Source organism: Taudactylus pleione, unplaced genomic scaffold (genome assembly GCF_031769625.1).
Source record: "Taudactylus pleione unplaced genomic scaffold, aTauple2 ptg000095l, whole genome shotgun sequence".
Taxonomy (NCBI): domain Eukaryota; kingdom Metazoa; phylum Chordata; class Amphibia; order Anura; family Myobatrachidae; genus Taudactylus; species Taudactylus pleione.
The window spans coordinates 14,445,330-14,467,862 of NW_028284497.1; the positions used below are offsets into that span (position 1 = coordinate 14,445,330).

Below are 22,533 nucleotides of genomic sequence, written 5' to 3' on the forward strand. Positions count from 1 at the left end.
CCTTGGTTAGTAGGTGCTTTTGTTGCCCCTCTCCCTTGGTCTGAGCCCTGTGGTTACTCATGTTAATGTCCCTAGGCCTAATGACCCAGCCTTGCTTTCAATAGCCTAACTCAGTGGTTCCCAAACTTTCTCAGTTCATGGCACCTTTATTGGTTAAGAATTTTTTTGCGGCATCCCTAGGCCAAAGGGTAGAGATAATATGAGATATGGTAAGAACTTACCTTTGTTATCTCTATTTCTACGAAGTCCATAGGGTTCCACAGGATCCCTTGGGGAATAGGTGATGACGTCAGGCATCGGGCACCATAGAGTTAAGTTTTCAGCCTCCCAGGATGCACTAGGGTCCCCCTCCTATACCCCGCCCTCGAGCCAAGGCATCTCAGTTACGTACCAAGCCATAGGCCGGAGGAGGATAAGGAAAAGAGAGAGAGAAAAAAAAAAGATCTGGACACACACAAGAATCACATTGTCACCAGAGGGAGACGGAAAAACCGGTGACCAGAGTAAAGCCCATCTGCAGCACAGGTGCGACAGATGGGCTGCAGTCCTGTGGAACCCTATAGACTTCGTAGAAATAGAGATAACAAGGGTAAGTTCTTACCATAGCTCATATTTTCTACTTCAGGGTCCATAGGGTATCCACAGGATACCTTGGGGATGTCCCAAAGCAGTATCCTTCAAGGGTGGGGACACTCCTGTGCTGAAAGGAGAATCCGCCGCCCGAAGGAAGCATCCTGAGAGGCAAAGGTGTCAAACGCGTAATACCTCACAAATGTATGGACCGAGGACCACGTGGCAGCCTTGCAGATCTGGACTGCAGAGGCACCATGTCGAGCTGCCCCCGAAGGACCCACAGACCTAGTGGAATGAGCCCTCACAGAGGATGGAACCGGCAGGCCTTCATGAAGATAAGCTTCTGAAATGGCCATACGGATCCAAGCTGCCAAAGTTTGCTTTGAAGCAGGCCAACCCTTCTTACGGAAGCCATAGAGGACCAACAAGGCGTCCGACTTCCTAAATAAAGAAGTGCGGTCAACATAAATCTTTAAAGCCCGCACAACGTCCAAAGTGGCATCACCCACCGACAGGTCAGGTGAGTTAAAAGCCGGCACAACTATTTCCTCGTTGAAATGAAAACGGGAAACAACTTTGGGAAGAAAATCAGGACGAGTGCGCAGCACCGCCCTGTTCCCATGAAAAATCAAGAAAGGGGTCTACAAGAGAGAGCCCCTAAATCAGAAACACGTCTGGCTGAAGCGATGGCCAGAAGGAAAATTCTTTTAGCTGTCAGCCATTTGAGATCCACTGAGCACAGTGGTTCAAACGGCGGTCCCTGGAGAGCCCTCAGGATCACAGCTAAATCCCAAGGCACCACCGGTGGAACAAATGGCGGCCGAATTCTAGAAACACCTTGCATAAAGGTGCGCACATCAGAGATTGTAGCAATCCTACGATGGAACCAGACAGACATAGCAGACACCTGCATCTTTAAAGAAGCAAGGCAAAGCCCATAGTCTAGTCCCGCCTGTAGGAAGGCTAGTACTCTAGACAGACGGAACTCCCGAGGTGCATAATCTCTCGGTCGACACCACTGGAAGAACGTATGCCACACACGATGGTATATCCTTGCAGAAGCCGGTTTCCGAGCTCTCAGCATAGTGCGTACTACAGAGCTGGAAAATCCCCTGGACCTTAACATGGCCGTCTCAACAGCCACGCCGTCAAAGACAGCCGAGTCAGGTCCAGGTGAAGACAAGGACCCTGAGACAGTAGGTCCGGTCGTAGTGGCAACCGCAGAGGGATGTCCACGGACAGACCCTGAAGGTCTGAGAACCAGTGCCGTCCTCCTTCCTGTTTGAATTTCCGGATTACCCGTGGAAGAAGGGAAAACGGAGGAAAGAGATAGGCAAACCGGAACGTCCACTGGACGGACAGAGCATCCACCAGAGACACCTTTTCATTTCTTGTGCGAGACCCGTACACCGGCAACTTGTTGTTGTGCCGTGACGCCATGAGGTCGATCTCTGGAAGACCCCACCTGTCCACCAAAAGTTGAAAGACGTCCTGGTGCAGAGACCATTCCCCCGGATGAACGTCCTGGCAGCTGAGAAAGTCGGCCTCCCAGTTGAGGACTCCCGGGATGAACATCGCTGATATGGCCGGGAGATTGAGATCAGGATGCGGGACACCTCTACGAGTGCCGCCCAACTTCGGGTTCCTCCTTGCCGATTTATGTAGGCCACGTTGGTGGCGTTGTCCGACTGGACCTGCACGGATGACCGTGGAGAACCCGATGGGCCTGCTGGAGAGCACTGAAAACGGCGCGGAGTTCCAAGATGTTTATCGGAAGCTCCTTTTCCGCCTGAGTCCATCTGCCCTGGAACAAGTGTGGACCCGAGACCGCTCCCCAGCCCCGAAGACTGGCGTCTGTCGTCAAGAGGACCCAGTTCGCCACCCAAAACAGACGACCCTTGTTGAGATGGGTCGTCTGCAACCACCAGGCAAGGGACAGGCGAACCTCCGGAGTGAGCACTATCGTCTGGGACTTGAGACTCTGAGGCAGTCCATTCCATTTGGACAGGATCAATTGCTGCAGAGGTCTGGAGTGAAACTGGGCATATTCCACCATGTCGAATACGGACACCATGGAGCCCAGTAACCTCATTGCCGAATGCAGAGACACCCGGCGACTCTGCAGACAACTGCGCACCCTCAACTGTAAGGCAGAGATCTTTTCCCTCGTCACAAAGATCCTTTGCTGTCCGGAGTCCAATAAGGCTCCGAGGTGCAGAATTCTCTGAGCCGGGATCAGGGTGGACTTCTGCCAGTTTATTAACCAGCCGTGCCATTGGAGTACCGCAATCGTGAGGTCCAAGTGGCGTAGAAGCAGCTCTGGAGATCCTGCTACCAACAGAAGGTCGTCCAGGTACGGCAACATGCGGACTCCCTGCAGCCGCAGGGAAGCCGCCATGACCGCCATAACATTGGTGAACACACGTGGTGCTGTCGCCAGTCCAAAAGGTAACGCCCGGAACTGGAAATGATCGTTGCGGATTGCAAACCTGAGGAACTGTTGATGGCGTAAAAGAATAGGGACATGCAGGTAAGCGTCCTGTATGTCCAACGACACCATGTAATCCCCAGGTTCCAGCGCCAGGATGATGGACCATAGGGTCTCCATCTGAAACCGCGGCACCCGCAAGGACTTGTTGAGTGCTTTGAGGTTGAGGATCGGACGCTACGACCCATTGGGTTTCTGCACCAAAAACAGATTTGAATAGAAACCCTGGCCCCTCTGGGAGAATGGAACAGGCACTATAACTCCAGCCAGGAGCATAGTGTGGAAAACCTTCTGCAGTTCCATGGCTTTGTTCCGGTCTGATGGAAGATCCGTGGTGAATAAACGGGACGGGGACCTGTGCCGGAAGGAGAGGGCATACCCGTGAGAAACCACCTCGAGAACCCAAGTGTCTGTCGTGGTAACCGACCAACACTGGGCGAACTGCAGCAGACGGCCTCCCACTCTGGGATCCCCCAAAGGGAGGCCCGGACCATCAGGCCGCAGGTTTGTCATCGGACTTAGGGGCCGGACGTCTGGTACTCCAGGCCTACTTCCGGGGCTTGGCCGATTTTTGGGGGCCAGCCTGACGGGGGAAGGACTGTGCTTTAGGCCTACCCTGGGCCCTGTAAGGCCGACGTACCTGAACTGGAAGGAACCGCAGCAGACGGGAGACATGCCGATTTGGCTGCCGCCAGCGTGGCTACAATTTTGTCCAGATCCGGACCAAATAGGACTTCTCCATTAAAAGACAAAGCTTCCAAACCCTTTTTGGAATCAGCGTCCGCCTTCCAAGATCGCAAACCATAAGGTGCGACGAGCCGCCACAGCTGCCGAAGAAACCCGGGAAGTCAGGGTACTGATATCTAAAGCCGCTTCGTTAATGGAAGTGGCCGAATCCCGGAAATTGCCTATCAACTCGGTCTGTTTAGCCGAACAGTCGGAATCGAAAGACGCCTCCAAACCATCAGCCCAGCGCTCCATAGCTCTGGCTACCCAACAAATGGCCATAGCCGGCCTGGCTGCCCCCCCCCGCGAGGGAATAAACGGACTTCAGGCAGATTTCCACCATACAGTCCGTGGCATCCTTTAAGGAGGACATGGTGGGTTTAAGTTTAAAAGTTGTGTGTAAAACAATGCTGACTAGAAATGGCAAAAGTAAATATGTTGAGAACGCCAATGCCACTTGGAGATCATCTCAGGGGTGGGGTGGAGGCATGGGGAGGAGGGAGAGTGCATGAGAAGGAGGTAACGGCAAGTGGTCTGGCAGACAGCCTTAATGGGACAGGACTGTAGATTAGGCCAGTGCTTCCCAAACTGTGCGTGCCGTGGCGCTATTGCAGGGGGTGTCACAGCCCGGTGGTCTAGTCGGGTCCAAAATTAGATTATTTGACTGGTCGTACGCTGCTCTAGCCATAGCAGCTTAGCGTGTGGTCATTTGCACAGACTCAGAGAGGGCTGCAAGCTTTAGCACAGCCCCACCTGTGTACACTAGCACTCTGTGTGCCCATACACGAACACCAGGGATGGATCCAGGGTGAAGTGGGGGGGAAGCTAACATGGTGATCGCCCCCCATAACACCACCCCAAAACAGACAGCTCCCTGCGCATTGCTGTTGCCAGTAATCATGTGCTTCTATTGCGCAGCCTGGTAGTAAGTAGCACACTATGGTTTTAGTCAAGTGGGCAAGTTTCATTACCCACCTAGGAAAGTTGTCAGGTACCTGTCAGGCTTCATTACAGAGCGCTTATTGCCAATTGCTATGGAAGAAAGCAAACGTTCTGTTGCTAGACATTTTATTTCTACTTCAGGGTCCATAGGGTATCCACAGGATACCTTGGGGTATAGGTGATGACGTCAGGCATCGGGCACCATAGAGTTAAGTTTTCAGCCTCCCAGGATGCACTAGGGCCCCCCTCCTATACCCCGCCCCCGAGCCAAGGCATCTCAGTTTCGTTGGTGCCTGGCCGGAGTCGGATGCACTTGTTTAGAGGGGGGCTAAGGATAGCCCCTGAAGTTTTCTACAAGGCAGCTGTGGCTGCACATCTGGAAGTACAGCATGGACAGTCACTCTTACGTCCATGCTGTCTTCCCTACACCCCCGCCGGTACCAGAACGCCGGTACTGATCCGAGGATGCTGGTAGGCATCTGGGGTCACAGCTAGCGGTGACCCCAGATGCTTGGGACCATGGCCGGATTCAAGGGGGACAGCAGGTAAGCAGCGGGGTCCCGCGGAGGGTCCCCGCTGGAACATGGTCCAGAGTCCCCAGGCAGGCGGGCTCCCTGGGGACTGGCTGCAGCGTGGAGCCAGGTTTCGGACCTGCGCTTCCACTACCCCCTGGGACAGCGGACCGCAGCTGAGCGGTAGCGCTGCGGCGTCCCAGGGGTTAATTGCATGCCAGGGGAGTGCGCCTTCCCTGTATACAGCCGGCGCCTCCCCCGCTGCACACAGCCCTCTCTGCACTGCCGATTGGCCCTGTGGCAGCGCTCCTCCCCCAGGCCGGCCTCCTCTCTGCTCCTCGGTGGCCATCTTTATGAAAGCATGGTGAACGCTGCTGGAAGCTGCTGATCGGTGGCATTATGGTCTGGGTCCCCCAGCATACCTCACCTCCGTTGGAACAGGTCTGTGTATGCAGCGCTGAGTCCTACCAGGCCCTGTGTCTGCGTAGTTGAGGATCAGCGCTGATAATGCAGGGATTGATTTCTTTGCATCGTATGTGACTGCTGCTAGCGTCTGCTGGCTGTACTTTCACTTTCTACTATCAGCCTTTTCACTGTCCCTGCTCTTCTTCTGCTAAAGCCCTTGTGGTACGGTGATTACAGGGCGGTTCTCTCACTATACTAACGCGTATCAGTGAGAGGGGTCACATACTTGCCATCATGTCTGAAAGTGATTTTCCTCTCCAGCTTCTGTGTACTACATGTAAGGTACCTATAGCGGAGGGGGAGGGTAGCGCGGAGGGGCTATGTCGGCCGTGTTTTTTATTGACGCGGCCAATTACTGTCACGGCTCCGGTACAGGAACCGCCCTGGGCTTGTTTCGCTAAAGCGCTTACAACCCTAGTGGGCCAGTTAGCTCCGCAACCTACGTTCCCTCAAATGGGATTGTCCCAGCAGTCAGTGGTGTCATCACCCATGCAGGGGTTCCCGAGACAACTGATGGTACCCCACAGTCTCCCTATTTCCCCTCCTCAGGTTTCTCAAGAGCCTGCGTGGGTTAATTCGCTGACAAGTTCTGTGCAGCATTTGTCAGACGTATTACAAGGGGAGTCCGTGTTACGGCCTCACAAGCGGCCGGTGGCGTCTCTGTCTACTCCTTATGAGGATGAGGAGGGGACGACCGATGATGGGGAGATTCTGGATCTGTCGGACCAAGAACCTCTCCGTACTAAAGAGTCGGACGCTAAGTCTAAGGTTTATATACCTGGCCTTATTCGTGCAGTCCGCACAGCTTTAGTTATTGAGGATAATGAACCTCAGGTCTCAAAATCCAAATATGCCTTTTTAAAAGATGTTAAGGGTGACGCCACGGTGTTTCCTCTTTCGGGTCAATTGGTGGACCACATAGAGGAAGCGTGGAAACATCCTGGCAGACTGTATCAGCCTCAGAAACGTTTAGCAGTGACTTATCCATTTGCGGACAATTATTTTGCTACCGTATCTACCAGGAGAGCTTCCAGAACTCTGGTGCGGGAGCAATATCCCGAAAGTTGAATATTGTAGCGAGGCGCCATCATGATGATGTCCGGTAGGCCCCAGCAATGGTCCACTAGTTGGAAGACGTCTGGATGCAGCGCCCACTCACTTGCATGGACGTCTTGACGACTTAGGAAGTCCGCTTCACAATTATGAACGCCTGGAATGAAGACGGCAGACAGTGCTGGAAGATGACGCTTAGCCAACGAAGAATTAATTTCTCCCTGACTTTGAGTGCTGCCCTGGTGGTTTATGTAGGCCACTGCATTGGCATTGTCCGATTGTACCTTCACCGGACATCCCCGAAGTAGGTGTTGTGCCTGACACAGGGCCCTGTACACGGCACAAAGTTTCAGAATGTTGATAGACAGCCAACTCTCTGGACGCATCCAATGTCCCTGAAACGTTAGGTGACAAGTTACCGCACCCCACCCCGGAAGACTTGAATCGGTGGTGAGAAGGAACCAGTCCTGGATCCAAAATGGGTGTCCCTTGTCCAAATGTGATGGCAGGAGCCACCACAGCAGGGAGAGACGTACCTTCTGAGGAAGAAGTAGAGTCTGAGCCCTGAGGTTCGGGCGAGACTTCATCCATCTTTTCAGAATGAAACCTTGGAGAGGCCGGGAGTGGAACTGACCGTACTCCACTATATCGAACATGGAGACCAATGACCCCAGAATCTGCATGCACGAGTGTATGGACACCCGACGCTGACTTAGAAAGTTGCGAATTTTGGTCTGTAGAGTCAAAATCTTTTCCGGAGGAAGGAATACTCGCTGAGTTCTGGACTCCAACACTGCTTCTAGGTGGAGCATCTCCTGGGACGGAGATAGCGTGGATTTTTTCCAATTGTTTATCCATCCATTAGACTGTAGGAGCTTCGTGAACACACGAGGGGCTGTGGACAGACCAAAGGGCAACGCTTGAAAACTGGTAGTGAGTGGTTTGGATAGCAAACCTGAGAATTTGTTGGTAATTGGCTCGTATAGGGATATGCAAATATGCATCCTGTATATCCAACAACACCATAAAGTCTCCTGGCTCCAAGGCTAGAATGATGGACAAACGAGACCCCATGTGGAATCTGGGAATCCGAAGAAATTTGTAGTTGTTTCAAATTGAGGATGGGTCAAAAGGAGCCGTCCAGCTTCTGAACCAGAAATAGATTGCCGTAAAAGCCTACCCCTCTCTGGGATGGGGGAACTGAAATGATGACCCCTGAGGCCAAGAGAGAATGAAAAGACGCCACGAGAGCTTCTGCCTTTTCTAGCTGTGTAGGCAGGCTGGTGGAAAAGAACAAGGAAGGCAGACGCTGTCGAAAGGTGAGAGTGTAGCCCTGAAACACGACGCTGAAACACGACGCCTCTGACCCATGCATCTGTTACAGTCTGCATCCAAACTGCCGGAAAACGAAGCAGGCCTCCCACTCTGAGGTCCCCCTGAAGGCGGCAGGCTTGTCTGCCGGCTTGGCAGCTGGACGTCTAGTGGACCAGGTTTGCTTACTTCTGGGCTTGGAGCTTTTAGAAGCAGAAAACCTGCTTCTGGGAAATGGCTAACCTCTTGCCTTGCCTTTAGGACGAAAGGAACGAGATGTTAAAGTCCTGGATCTTGGAGTGGTAACCAAGGGTAAGAAAGCAGATATAGAAGTCTGCTAACGTACTCACTATCTTGTCCAATTCTGGATAAAACAAGACATCACCTGAATAGGGAAGGGCTTCCAGTGCCTTCTTGGTTTCCGTGTCCACCTTCCAGGTGAATCTATGGCTGCTTCAGAGAGATAAGAAGCTGCCTCTCTCACGTGTATAACCATAGTAACTAAGTCACCTCTGTGTGCACCAGAGGTAAGACCTTCCTCCAAAGCATCTGCCCAGCGGCCCACAACTTTAGCCATCCAAGCCGATGCAAGGGCTGGACTAGCCAGAGCCCCTGCATTAACATAAGTGGTCTTTAAGAAATTTCCCAGCTTCATGTCCATGGGATCCTTAAGAGATGCCGTGTTAGGCATAGGTAGGAGGGATGATCTAAACAGCAGAGTAATGTGGCATCCACCTGGGGAGGAGACTCCCACTTAGCCCTATCCGCTGCGGGGAGAGGGTAAAAGGTAGCAATACGCTTGGAAAAAGCATCTGCTGGGGTGTCCATGCCTCCGCTAGGAGGTCTTCTAGCTGTGCAGATGACGGAAATCCCTCCACTGTCTTTTTTTGTCTTTTAAAGACAAGTGCCTTGGATCTGGGAGGTTGCTCCGAGTCCTCCAGTAGAAGGATAGCTTTGACAGCCCTACTAAGAGCCTCTACGTCTACTGGAGACATAGCTTACTCAGGGACAGAAGATGTTTACACATCGGATGCAATGGAAGCACTAGCCTCACATCAGAAGAAACTTCTGAATCCGAACCTCTGCCAGATATTGGAGTGGAGCTTTCGCGTAGAGCAGGCCTACGCCTAGGAGCCCTATCCTTATCAAGTATAACATAAAGAGTGCCCCAGAAAAAGAGTCTTCTCTCTCCATTATATGAGCATTTTCTTTGGCTCTCGGGAGCACCACCAACTTGAGTGTATTGAACCCTGCAATAAGTCTATATGTATACCTTTATGTTGGTTAATACAATGTGATTTTCATACAATCATTCTCTGTGTGGTTTCCTCTCCCTTTTTCCTTTAAATTGTATAGATGTGTATGCTGGAGCGTCAGCCAATAAACAGCTCAAAATGCTCCTGCAATTGGTCGGATCGGGAGGTCGCATCTTATGTGCAATTTAAAGCTGGGTACACATAATGCCGATCAGTTGACAGATCTAAGCTCTCTGATCCACAGAGCATTTATCCAATCAGTGTGACCCCTGTACACACTATTCTAGCTTGGTGTGTACGTTCTTCAATGGATTGGGAGGTCAGGCATCTTAAATATAGAGCTGGATAGGTACACACCTATACAATCATTGGGACGATCATCTGATATATTCTGATTAGCCCGATAATTGTATAGGTGTGATGCAAGAGTGCTAGGTGATAATCGGCTTATAATGCTGCTGCAAACTGTAAGATCAAGAGGTCGCATCTTATCTGTAGTTTAATATTTAAGATGCCTGACCTCCCGATCCATTGAAGAAAGTGCACGCTGAACTAGAAATAGCTCAGTGTGTACAGGGGGTGACACAATTTGGATAAACACTCCATGGATCGAAGCGTTTAATTGATCTGCCAAGTGATCGTCATTATATGTGTTAGGCATGCCGTTGCCGTTGGGAGGTGGGAAGAAGCCAGGATTTCTGTCAACTGACGGAAATTTCCTGGCCTCTTTCCCTCATGTGACGGCCGGCTTGCGTGACCCCATGGTCAGGTGATCCGATGCTGGGTCCAAGGTCGCAGCTCAGATCATTAATGCATGATGGAGGCATGATGCCTCTTGCTGCGTTACCATATTAGTAGGGACGGAATTGCAAAGTTTCTTGTGGGCAACTTTGCAATTCCATTCTCTGCAGAATCTGGCCCACTGTCTGCGGGATATCTGTTTTCCATAACTGATTCTGGGGCCCATTTATCAAAGTGTATTTGAGGTGAAAACCCCGAAAACACACATTTTCTGGGGTTTACCTCAAATACGAAGTATCCCCCGTATGTATGAAGGAGGAACCGCAGCAGGTATCTCCGATAGCTGCTGTGATCCCTCCATTGCCGCTGGCAGCCTCCTCCCCCATAGGTTTCTATTGGGGATGCGATGCTGCCAAATTTACCAATATCTGGAATGTGCTGCATTCCAGATATTGGCCCCCGCAGCTAACGCCATCTGAAGATGACATTAGCCGCTGTAGCCTATGGGCTACACCGCGCACTAATAGCCGGCGGAAGGATCCACCAGAACCCTCCCCGGCTATGGCAGATGTGCAGTCCACGGAACTGAGCATGCGCACCACCCCCTGCACTGGCCACAAGCTCTCCAGAGACATCGCAGGGACGGGCTCCTTTCGGGACTCGTGTCCCTGCATGTCCTGGATGATAGGATCGCCGTTTGCATTGCGATTAGGGGTGTTACTGGCATGCCCTGATCGCATTGCAAAAGCGATCATTAATAAATTGGCTCCTAAGGGGCATATTTATCAAACAGTGAAAGGCGTGGAAAAGTTGCCCATAGCAACCAATCAGCTCCTACCTATTATTTTATAGCCTATACTTGATAACTGCTACTTCAAAGATGATTGGTAGCTATGGGCAATTTCTCCACTAATTCACTTCTCCACACTTTTCATTGCTTGATAAATAGACCCCTCAGACACTAGAAAGTATATTTATTAAAGGTTGTCTTTAATCAATTTAAAACAATCAACATTGATGTGTTTCTGGGGCTAAATTACACATTTACAATTTTTTATTTGTTTTTTAAGAATTATTACATGTGTACTTTACCCCGATAAAGACATCAATTGTTGATCGATTTCCATCAATTTTTAGTCGATTAAAATCAACCTTTTGTAAACATATCTTTAGGGCTTATGTGATAGGCTCTGAGATGAAGGAAATAGTGTGGTTTTGGCGAGTTTGCAGCTATATTTACTGGGCGGAATTCAACTGTATTCGCGGCCCGCATCTCCCATCTAAAGTGACAGGAGATCGCGGGCCGCTATACAATTGTCCAAGATGTTCGCGCTCATCGCGCCCATAGAGGTCAGGTTTAGCCGCGTAAAGCAGCTAAACCCGACCAAAGTGCTGGGCACGATCGCGAAAAGTGATGTTTGGGCGCCCAAACATGTCACTTTTCGCACATTTCAGCTCTCATCCCCCAGGGGGTGCGAGCTGAAATGTAGCGCTGGCTGCTGATCGCGCCCGACAGGAGCAAGAATAGAATAGCTCCATCGGGCGCGATAGCGGCTAGAAATAATTGAATTCCGCCCACTGTGTTAATTATAAGGCAAAACCAGCCTTTTACCCAATTACCTCTTTAAATTTAGTGGCGAACTTGCCAAAATCCCACCAATTCCTTTATCTCGGAACCTACTGTATCACATAACCTGCTTTCTGTACTATCATATAAAGAGAATAGTGTCATTTTTTAGAACATTTCTCCCATTTAGGGTTGGTTAATGTTGTTATGAACACATTCTTGAGGTCTCTTATTGCTATATTTTTTCTACAATTTTGATCCATTTTGTTAAAATCATGTATGGTAAATGATAATCTGACTAATGCACACACAGAGACATGTATTATCTACAGTGCAGGAGTAAAATGTCTGTATACCTCTTATTCTCTGTGGTGGGGGCTCGGGGGGTAGGTAATGCCGCCGGGGCGCTAGGGTGCACAGCGGTGTTCGGGGCGGGACCGGGTCTTCCGCTCCGCTGGGTGTCCTAAAAAGTATTTTTTACAAAAAGCACTTTCCCGACACCCCGGCAGCAGCAGGCGGCGGGGCAGACACACGAGAAACCAGCAATGAAAATGCAAAACCCAGTTCCGCAGTTTGTTACAGGAATTGGCAACAGATCCAAGGACTCTCTGGTTTGCTCCCCGTCACGGTCTAATCTGTCTCCCCCTGCCGGCCACTCACTGCAACTGCCGCCGTGCTATGGGAGTGATGGAGAGGACTGGGGGAGGAGGAGGAGGACATGTGTGTGGAATCGTAGTTCAGGGGTCTCCTAGATTCATTCCAACCCGTTGTATATGGCGGCGTTCACAAGGTCTTATTTGAAACCCCCAGAAAGGCAGCTGGCAGCCTGTATGCATTTTCACATTACAGCCAGGATTTTATTTTTTTTTAATGGATGTACTGTACTCGTTACTGTAACTGGGTCAGTAAATCTGAGGAGATCATGTAACTGTACAGTTTTAATTATGTTGCAGTAAGGGGTGTAAAGTGCTCCCGCAGCTGCCGGGCTGGCAGGTCACACAGCTCTTATCTGTCTTGGGGCCATATTCAATTTGAGACGAAAAGTCCGTTATCGGCGATAATTTTTCACCGACAACGTAATTTTTCCCTATTTCAATTATCCCCGTATTCAATTTCAAATACTTTTCTGCGGTGCGAAAACGAGGAAAACTATTCTCCATGTAATACATGGCGAAAAAAAAGTGCAGAATTGGGGCTTAGGGGTGCAGGCTTAAAAAAATCAGCCTGCATCCCTGGAAATGTCCCTTAAAGTAATGTGTGTCAAAAAAATGTGGGAAAAAAATCGGGACACTCCAAAAAATTAACTTTAATTTTGGGGGTGAAAAAAAAAAATAGGGGACAAACTTCTAAAATAGATAAATTGATTCCAGAGGCTCAAGTATGCGGCAAGTGTTTTCTTCATTATGGGTGGTAGTGGCAGGTGTATTTTTTAAGAATTTTGAAAGAAAATTTTAGGGACTTAAAAATATGCTTGCACCCATTTTCATGTACCCCAAATTTGATGGGCATAGTTATTTTTCCACAAAAAAATTGCTAAATGCTATTCTTCATTTGTTCTTCACAGGCGCGTTTATGCACCTGCCGTGGCTATTTAAAACCCAGACTTCCCTTCAGCAGGCCAAATCGGGGGTACCCATAGTGTTTCCCCATGTGATGACATCTTTAGGGGGGTGCCAGGATGATTTCCCGAAAATTGACAGGACTTTTCGCCTGCTCCAGTTGCACCGGATCCCGTTTTCGCGTCCTTACAAATTGAATACGAGGATAAGCGGAGACGCGCTCAATACTTTTCCGCCTGCAAAACAGGCGAAGCAGGCGAAAAGTCCGGACTTTTCACCCTCAAATTGAATACGGGCCTTGGAGTTGACCCAGTAATATATACAGGCTATTATATGGTGGCTAATTTGTAAAATCAAAATAATAATACTAATCTTATTTATACAGGACTTTTCAATAGGACTCAAGGCTCTAGAAATAGAAACCATGAATATAATACAAAGGTGAGGTAACCATTTGGGGTCATCCGTTCCTAGGATTATTCATCCTGCCCATGGAGGATCCAGATGAGGGCGCCATTTTAGGCGCATTACATAAGACTACACTGGACACTGGGCAGTAGGGATGGCAAAATAGCAATTAGTCATTGATGGTTACAAACTATTCAATGGATTACCATCGCGGTCATCCCTGTTCTGTAACTGGCTGGCCCGTGGGCCAATAAGAACCAGGGGACGGGGCTTCGCGGCTGCCGGGGGCGAAGCTATTTTCCAAGTTCCGGCACCTTGTAAAAAAGAAAACTCAAAAAACCCCATTCGGTTATGCTCATCGATGGAGGAAAACCATCTGATTCTCCCCATCAATGGCAAAAGCATTCAACATTGGCCATAAACCATCGATGATTATGAATCATCGATGGTCAATGGCCATCCCTACTGGGCAGTATAGGCAATGCTTAACAGAGATGACACGTAGGGACAGATTCTGAGATGTAGCTGTGTTTGAGTAAAGCAGCGGAATCCCGATTCACTACCTTATGCTAATGCCAGTTTCTGTAAAGCTAATGCAAGAATTTGTGTGATTCCAAGCGGGAAGCTGCTCTGTCAATTGTTTTTTCTGGCCGCAACCCTTATAATTAGTATTGGCACCTGTATCAACCCCATTCTAGGTGCAAGAGATCCGTCTCACCAGTGGCGGAACTAGAGAGTGGTGGGCACATGTGCAGGAATATGCTTTGGGCCCCCCTATGCAGTGCCCCATGTAGTGGTACCCATATGCAGTGCCCCCAGTAGTAGTCCCCAGCTACCAAGTGCCCCCAGTAGTAGTCTCCCGCTGTGCAGTGCCCCCAGTAGTAGGCCCCCCTATGTGCAGTGCCCCCAGTTGTAGTCCCCCCTATGTGCAGTGCCCCCAGTAGTAGTCCGCCTATAGAACAAAGACAAAAAAATAACTAGAGAGTGGTGGGCCCATGTGCAAAAATATGCTTTGGGCCCCCCTATGCAGTGCCCCACATAGTGGTACCCCTATGAAGTGCCTCCAGTAGTAGTCCCCGCAATGTGCAGTGCCCCCAGTAGTAGTTCCCCCTATGTGCAGTGCCCCCAGTAGTAGTTCCCCCTATGTGCAGTGCCCCCAGTAGTAGTCCCCGCTATGTGCAGTGTCCACAGTAGTAGTTCCCCCTATGTGCAGTGCCTCCAGTAGTAGTCCCCCCTATGTGCAGTGCCCCCAGTAGTAGTCCCCGCTATGTGCAGTGCCCACAGTAGTAGTTCCCCCTAAGTGCAGTGCCTCCAGTAGTAGTTCGCCCTATGTGCAGTGCCCACAGTAGTAGTTCCCCCAGTAGTAGTCCCCCCTATGTGCAGTGCCCCCAGTAGTAGTCCCCCCTATGTGCAGTGCCCCCAGTAGTAGTCCCCGCTATGTGCAGTGCCCCCAGTAGAAGTTCCCCCTTTGTGCAGTGCCCCCAGTAGTAGTTCCCCCTAGGTGCAGTGCCCCCAGTAGTAGTCCCCGCTATGTGCAGTGCCCACAGTAGTAGTTCCCCCTAAGTGCAGTGCCTCCAGTAGTAGTTCGCCCTATGTGCAGTGCCCACAGTAGTAGTTCCCCCAGTAGTAGTCCCCCCTATGTGCAGTGCCTCCAGTAGTAGTCCCCCCTATGTGCAGTGCCCCCAGTAGTAGTCCCCGCTATGTGCAGTGCCCCCAGTAGAAGTTCCCCCTTTGTGCAGTGCCCCCAGTAGTAGTTCCCCCTAGGTGCAGTGCCCCCAGTAGTAGTCCCCGATATGTGCAGTGCCCCCAGTAGTAGTCCCCCCTATGTGCAGTGCCCACAGTAGTAGTAGTTCCCCCTATGTGCAGTGCCTCCAGTAGTAGTTCCCCCTATGTGCAGTGCCCACAGTAGTAGTTCCCCCTATGTGCAGTGCCCCCAGTAGTAGTTCCCCCTAGGTGCAGTGCCCCCAGTAGTCCCCGCTATGTGCAGTGCCCCCAGTAGTAGTTCCCCCTTTGTGCAGTGCCCCCAGTAGTAGTTCCCCCTAGGTGCAGTGCCCCCAGTAGTAGTCCCCGCTATGTCTGTCTGACTCTCATTGGCTGCCAAAACAAACACATCGCAGTGGCAAATGCAGGATTTTGAAAGGGGGGTTTCCAAATAATTGGTTAAAGAACCAATGACAAATGTCTAACCAGAATAAGCCTGTACACACAGCCCCCTTCCCTGCTCCATCCATACACACACAGCCCCTTCCCTACTTCATCTGTGCACACACCAGTCCCCTTCCCTCCTCTATCTGTGCATATACAGCCCCCTCCCCTCCTCCACACAGCTCTCTTCCCTCCTTTATCTGTGCACATACAGCCCCCTCCCCTCCTCCACACAGCCCCCTTCCCTCCACCACACAGTCCATTTCCCTCCTCTATCTATGCACATACAGCCCCCTTCCCTCCACCACACAGCCCCTTCCCTCCTCGGTGTTACAAACATCATGGTTTAGCATCACTCGCCCGATCGCCTGCAGTGCTGAGCCGTGCTCCCTCTCCATCTGAGTTCCCGGCGGTATATTGAATATGGTGCTGGGCGCGCGGATTGACAGCCAATTAGGGGCGACTACGTTCCGTGAGCTGTGTTTGGCACTGGTCAGCTTCGATAAATCGGCGGCCAGGGGGGGTTTCTAGGTACTTGGAAACCCCCCCTGCGTAGTGTACTACCCGGGGCCGGCGGCGGTGTTTGTTGTGTAGTGCAGACCGCACTCACTGCGGTCCGCACTACACTGTGGGGCCCAGGGACACTGGCGGTGGGTGCAGCAGCGCTGTTGGCTGCAGGGCCTAATAGTCCCTGCACCACAGTGGGCCTCAGTGCAAGCAACTGGCTGCACCGCCGCTAGTTCCGCCACTGCGCCTGACAGGCTTCCATTCTCTATACGCACATCTCAAAATAGCCCAGAACTCAGACTACACGCTCACAGTTCCGTGCAATCTTATTGTCGCCTCCCAACAGGGGTGTAGGGAGGGCGATCTCCGGAGCCTGCCGGGTGCCAGCATCAGAGGAACTTCCGTCTTGTGCCTTGTGCGTAGGAGGCCCCGGGGGTGAGGGGCAGAAAACAGGGCAGCGGCAGTGGCGTAACAATGGCCCCCGCAGCAGCTTGGGGGCGCCGGGGGTCGTTGCTTCCCCCCTGCAACTGTGAATGCTGGCCTCTGATGATCGGAGGCTAAGGAAGCATCCGATCGCTTCAGAGGCCAGCGTTCCCAGTGATGCAGTGCGCGGGTAATGTCATGACATCACCTGCGCGCTGAGGAGCCTGCGCGGCCGCGCCTGCTGTATTTAGTGAGATCCAGGCTGCATGGCAGCAGGAACGACAGCCCGGACGATGGCTGCGATAGATCAGGTAAGTGCTGAGGGGGGGCACTACTTTAAGGGACAGAACTACAGGGGCACTACTTTAAGGGGCAGAACTACAGGGGCACTACTTTAAGGGGCAGAACTACAGGGGCACTACTTTAAGGGCCAGTACTACAGGGGGCACTGCATATAGGCACCACTACAGGGGGCGCTGCATATGGGCACAGCTACAGGGGGCATTGCATATGGGCACAACTACAGGGGGCAATGCATATGGGCACTACTACAGAGGGCCCTGCATAAGGGGTACTACTACAGGAGTGATACTGAAGGAGGCTGGAAAGCTGGGGCAGGAAGATTGAGACGGGGAAGAAGGCGGAATATATTTAGCCCTCCATGCCCCACTTTGATGCTGCCCATTATCTTTATTTTTACTTCTCTTTAATCCCATATGGACCCACCTCTTTCCTGGAACACTTGACGGGTGGGGAGGCGGGTGGCGCCATAGCACGCACGTACTTCGGGCGCCCTGGCTACATGCTACACCTCTGCCTCCCAGTCCCTTCCCCCCTGAGACGTCCATTTCACTCAAAGACAAATATGGTCAATATTCATTTGAATCTGAATTGGATTGAAAATATCCAAAAATTCCCTTATGCGCTTTCATTTATCTATAGTAATATAAGAATGTTGTTGTCTGTCTGTCTGTCTGCTCCAGGTTGGCGCAAAAACTACTAAACCATTTTCATGAAAACTGCATCATTTTGTAGTGAAAACACCTAGAAATAACCTGCACTTTGTTTCTCCTTCCGTTAAGTTAATGCTGAGCAATACCAAAAACAACATTTATTGACATCATTAATGCAAGAGATAGGTGTGGCACCATGCGCGTGGCTGGTAAGGTGTGCTTTGGACTCATGTTAACTTGAATAGGATAGGCTACATAGCAGCCTGTGCACAGGGCACACAGTGACATTGGTGTGAGTGGTGGGTGAATAGGATAGACTACATACCGTAACTGTCTGTGCACAGGGCACACAGTGACATTGGTGTGAGTGGTGGGTGAATAGGATAGGCTACATAGCAGCCTGTGCACAGGGCACACAGTGACATTGGTGTGAGTGGTGGCTGAATAGGATAGGCTACATAGCTGTCTGTGCACAGGGCACACAGTGACATTAGTGTGAGTGGTGGGTGAATAGGATAGACTACATAGCTGTCTGTGCACAGGGCACACATTGACATTGGTGTGAGTGGTGGCTGAATAGGATAGGCTACATAGGTGTCTGTGCACAGGGCACACAGTGACATTGGTGTGAGAGGTGGGTGAATAGGATAGGCTACATAGCAGCCTGTGCACAGGGTACACAGTGACATTGGTGTGAGTTGTGGGTGGATAGGATAGGCTACATAGCAGTCTGTGCACAGGGCACACAGTGACATTGGTGTGAGTGGTGGGTGAATAGGATAGGCTACATAGCAGCATGTGCACAGGGCACACAGTGACATTGATGTGAGTCGTGGGTGAATAGGATAGGCTACATAGCAGTCTGTGCACAGGGTACACATTGACATTAGTGTGAGTGGTGGGTGAATAGGATAGGCTACATAGCAGTCTGTGCACAGGGCACACAGTGACATTGGTGTGAGTGGTGGGTGAAGAGGAAGGGCTACATAGCAGTATGTGCACAGGGCACACAGTGACATTGGTGTGAGTGGTGGGTGAATAGGATAGGATACATAGCAGTCTGTGCACAGGACACACAGTGACATTGGTGTGAGTGGTGGTGAATAGGATAGGCTACATAGCAACATTGGTGTGAGTGGTGGGTGAATAGGATAGACTACATAGCAGTCTGTGCACAGGGCACACAGTGACATTGGTGTGAGTGGTGGGTGAATAGCATAGACTACATAGCAGTCTGTGCACAGGGCACACAGTGACATTGGTGTGAGTGGTGGGTGAATAGGATAGGCTACATAGCAGTCTGTGCACAGGGCAGACAGTGACATTAGTGTGAGTGGTGGGTGAATAGGATAGGCTACATAGCAGTCTGTGCACAGGGCACACAGTGACATTGGTGTGAGTGGTGGATGAATAGGATAGGCTACATAGCAGTCTGTGCACAGGGCACACAGTGACATTAGTGTGAGAGGTGGGTGAATAGGATAGACTACATAGCTGTTTGTGCACAGGGCACACAGTGACATTGGTGTGAGTGGTATGTGAATAGGATATGCTACATAGCAGTCTGTGCACAGGGCACACAGTGACATTGATGTGAGTGGTGGGTGAATAGGATAGGCTACATAGCAGTCTGTGCACAGGGCACACAGTGACATTGGTGTGAGTGGTGGGTGAAGGCGATGCTGCCACCAGCCTGTACAGCGCTGCTGGTCACAGGGGTACTTCCGCGACAGGGCCCGTATGCAAAGCAATACAACGGGGTCACCTCAAACAAAAAATGTTGGCAGAAGCGATTTCATAGTGGGCAACAGCTAATTAAGAATAACATTAATGCTAGATACAACCCTGAATCTTTTCTCATGATTTGACCAAGTTTATGATTTTCTCAGTGTTGAAACAGACTTGAGAATATCAGATTTCTAGTGTACGCACTAGAGATTTATAGTTCCAAACTATATCTGAACAATAAACAAACAAAAAAAAAGAAATCCCCAATCACTCAGAATGAAATCAGCAATAAGATTTGAAAAACTACATGGTGGTAGAAATTTCAGAGATCTCAGTTGCATATATTTGCAAAGATATGGCTAAGCCTCCGGGCCGCGTCACGGCGTCTCTGATACCGTACCGGAGGTCCCCATCACTTGGTCAGAGTCCGGGGTGCAGAACCCCCAAAAAGCCGGCGAAGGCCAGCCACCCCAGTGAAGCACACCAGTGAGAGACTACAGTGTTAGTATGGGTTACTAAGAATAAAGCAAAAACTATGTGTTAATGGGTGATACATAAGTGAAAGGTGTAATTAAAATGCTAAGAAAAAAAATAATAATATATATATATATATATATACACACAATAAGAGAAAGAAAAAATAATAAATACAAATAAAATAATAATTTGAAAGTGTTAAAGTGCTAAATACAGTGTTAAAGTGTGCCACCCCAGAGCAGCCCAGCCATACCAACTCCAAGGGGCACTGCACCCCAAACTGATCCCCAAAACTATATCCAATTTGGGTCATATAATTGCCCACTATAAGGCCACATGATAATGGCACATACAAATATACCAGAATTGAGAGCCATTTTACCTTGGAGTCACCCCTAAGTCCTCCTAATGGCATTCCAAGAACCAGCATGCCCTCCAAACGCTGGTCCCATCTATGCCTCTCAATACAGCAATACATGTTGGTAGCTGTCCCAATCACTCCAGTAATAACTGAGAGACTGTTACTTCATTACTGAAGTGATTGGGACAGCTACCTACATGTATTGCTATATACGAACAATATCTCTATTAAAAAAGTTGACATTTCTAAATGAGCTATGGCCAGAAAAGTCGGACAGATGTTTGGGAATACAGTACATACACACTTCAAAACGTGCACAATATCATCTAATTGTTTTTGACAAATATTGTGCGGCAGGTTAGATCCAGTCATCCAATCCGACTGCTTTTGAAACAATACTCGGCCCTGGGTGTGGCGTACACACTAGATCAGGGGTCTTCAAACTTGGCCCTCCAGCTGCTGTGGAACTACACATCCCAGCATGCACTGCCACCTTTTTGATATAACAGCATGCTAAAACTATGTGCAGTGCATGCTGGGATGTGTAGTTCCACAGCATCTGGAGGGCCAAGTTTGAAGACCCCTGCACTAGATTATGGCATATTGTGTACCTAGCTTTACTAGAATTGAACACGAAAATGTCTTTATATACAGGGCTGTTATCATGGATTTAAACGTTCAGTAACACCCTATTGTATTCTTCCTTGTGTCCCTGCTCATTATAATTACGTTACTTTTGAAGTGGACAGGAAGAGAACATGACTGGAAGTGGACAAGATTGGCCAGAGCAGCAGAAGATGAAGGAGCTGATGTTGTGGGAAGCAGTGATCTGACTTCTGTGCTTATGAAAGGCTGCATCTGACCAACGCAGTGTCATGGGTCTGAGTAAGTTTTAGCTTGTAACATTAAACTAAATGTTTGCATACCTTGTGTTTGAAGCAATTATCCTGTGTATGAGAATTTTTGTCTTCGTTGCAGAACAGGTTGTCTCACAAAAGTGGTTGGCATTAAAGGGGTGTTTTAGCAATCGGGTTGGGGGCGGGCCAGCACCTCTGGTGGATGGTGCACCTCTCCAATATAATATAACCATAAACCCTTATGCCATGAACCAAATCCAAAAATCATAAATGTTCTGAAGCATTTGATAATAAATAAATAGTCACATGCATAGATGGGAAAGTAATAAAACAATGCTTACTAGTTTAAGTTCAATTACTCCAAAGTTCCGGGTCTGACCCGGGTGTTGGAACAGGGTTCCAATCCGTATCAGACCCGGAAATTACCCCTTCCAAACTACGGAGTCGACCCAGCATATTCCCGAGTTGGCGCTGTTCAAACCGGAGCCGAGTTTGCAGTGACCCGGCTCTTCCAGGTCTTGCAGGGGACGCTTGAAGATGATGTAATCTACAAGCGCCACTGAAGCCGGACAATCGGGTGGCATGTGGCACAATCCGGGTCATCATGACCTGGATCGCGCTGTTTAAACTGCAGGGTGGCACGGGAACAACCCGTGGCCAACTCTGCAAAATACCCGAGTTGGATCCCCGGGTCCCTGGACCCGGGTGGATCCGTTTACACCGACAAAATCTCGGGTTGATGCGCATCAACCCGAGATTTTTAGGCTGGTGTAAAAGGGGGATTAGTCACAACATAATTAATCATTCACCTTAATAAAAAAAAAAAAAGTTTAGTTTCAATGGGTGTGTTCAAAAGCACTACACGGTTCTGAGGAGCTCCTTAGAGACCTCTATTTAGTGTACCTTGGCACCCCAAACTTGTATTAGGACTCTCTCCACTATCTGGGGATAAGAAATGGCAAATATTTAGCTGGTGTTCACTGTCTCCCTGGCCCCACCTAACACTGGGATGTGGCCCCTTAAGAGGAGCAGGTGCCGGCGGCCATCTTTGTCGCTTGGCCGGAGAAACATAGTGTAGCCACCTGTCCCTCTCTGCCTGTAATTTTGAAAACCGTAGATGGCCCAATTACTACATCAAGGATAATCTGCATAATGTTTTGGACATTGGTGGCTTTGATATTTGGAATTTGGAAGGTGGTTCTGAAGGAGACAGCCTTCATAGGATAATATCGTCTTTAATAACCACTACAACCAGTTTATCCCTGCGGCTGTAGCAAGATCAATCTGGAAAGGGAGGTTACTCATAGGGGAATTCAATTAGAGGCGAAAAGCCATATTCGCCTGTTTTTTTGTGAAAAATTCGCCTAAAAAAAAATTCACCAAATTCAATTCAATTCAATTCTCCAAAAATGATTCTCCAATCAATAGCTGGTGAAAAGAAATGCAAAATCTTTATTTTGGGGTACAAACGTGGGGAAACA

The 22,533-nt window shown here is 49.7% G+C and overlaps 1 protein-coding gene across 1 annotated transcript in view; it reads right to left on the minus strand.

Annotated features, from left to right (window-relative positions):
* LOC148526612 (dehydrogenase/reductase SDR family member 4-like) overlaps nt 1-12,281 on the minus strand; it is a 42,112-nt gene extending 29,831 nt beyond the window's left edge. The window contains exon 1 of the mRNA XM_088470241.1: nt 11,991-12,281. The gene's annotated coding sequence lies outside the window, so the exon portion shown is untranslated. The remainder of the gene's footprint in view (nt 1-11,990) is intronic.
* Nucleotides 12,282-22,533: the final 10,252 nt, after the last annotated feature.